We start from the raw sequence: 1,367 nt of genomic DNA, 5'->3' as shown, positions 1-1,367 counted from the left end.
TCTGGGCATTTGTACAACAGGAATACCTACTTTTCTTTTTCACATTAACCAGGTGTTATAGCGGAGTTCTTTTTAAATAATGTGATGAGTCGCCTATTGTCTACACAGTCCCTAAACATAGCATGGAATCAAGTGGTTGATGTCTGTGAACTTTGGTAACCTTGTTTTTTATTGAAAGGCATCCAGTGTGTATAATTATCTACATTTCTAAATTTACTCACACATATGCCTTATTGCGAACTACTACCTACAAGATTAGTTGTTTGTTGCATAACTTTAATGTTAGTATCAGTTTCAAGAGACCCTTGCAACTTCAGAGCAGGCTATGGGAAATGGGTTTAAATCTACTGTGTGGAAACGAAGGTCATGGACCTCACTCACTCACAATATATAACGCATTTGTGCAAGGTCATCGAGTGATATTATGAATCTAATCTCATAGTTGAAACACTTCACAACTGTAACAGATGATTTGAAGTACTTTTTTCAATTCAATTATATTGGGTAACTTTTATATCTTAGAACAGCAGTTCTGAGCAATAAAGTCATGTTTTTGTCGTGTGGTGAGTGGTGCCTACTTGTTGAAATCAAAGGCCATTGAGACTATTTATTGATTCATACATTCAGTAAGCAATGGAGTCATATCGCTGAACAATGTGGACCTTATTGGCCATGGAATAGATTTATAATGTCAATGAAGAGAGAGCTAGAAACGTTGTAAGGCCTGGATGAATTATGGGTTTCTTTAAATAGCTTATCTAATTATTTACTTTTGTTTAATCCCCTTTCAACAACATTTTTTGTTCATATGATCATGATCATTCGATTAATTAGGTACAACAAATCTGTGAGCTGCAAGATCCATGTTATTACCAGTACCCACATCAATTATGAAAAAGAGAATTATCACAAGCATGTAAGGAATCTGGCACCTCTTACACAACCATGGAGTGGCGTTTACCTACTAATCATTCTTTTTCTGGTGAATAGCTGGCTCTGCCGGCCTCTGATTTCATGGAATAGTCTGCTTTTCACAGTAATTTTCCAGAAAAGGAACTCTGTTGTTGATATTCGTTCAAACGGATAATACACATTATACTGTCTCACCCATTGAAAAAAAGGGAAAAATGTCAATATGTTTCATTCCTCTGATACTCTTGACTACAGGGACGATGCGCTGTAAGCTGGCTGTTCAGGCTAGTTGGCAGAGCCTCTTCCTCCGGAAAACGGAAATATAAAGAGGTAAAGTTAGGGATGGGAATGGAAGGAAAGAACTGAGGACGCTGAGAGGGAAGAGTACTGATCCAATATTCGCCTCGTAGATTTATGCATAATGCTAGCATTATTCAAAGCTACGTACATCTGAG

The sequence above is a fragment of the Photinus pyralis genome, unplaced genomic scaffold (genome assembly GCF_008802855.1).
Source record: "Photinus pyralis isolate 1611_PpyrPB1 unplaced genomic scaffold, Ppyr1.3 Ppyr1.4_LG3a, whole genome shotgun sequence".
Taxonomy (NCBI): domain Eukaryota; kingdom Metazoa; phylum Arthropoda; class Insecta; order Coleoptera; family Lampyridae; genus Photinus; species Photinus pyralis.
Note: the sequence above shows the minus strand (reverse complement) of the source record.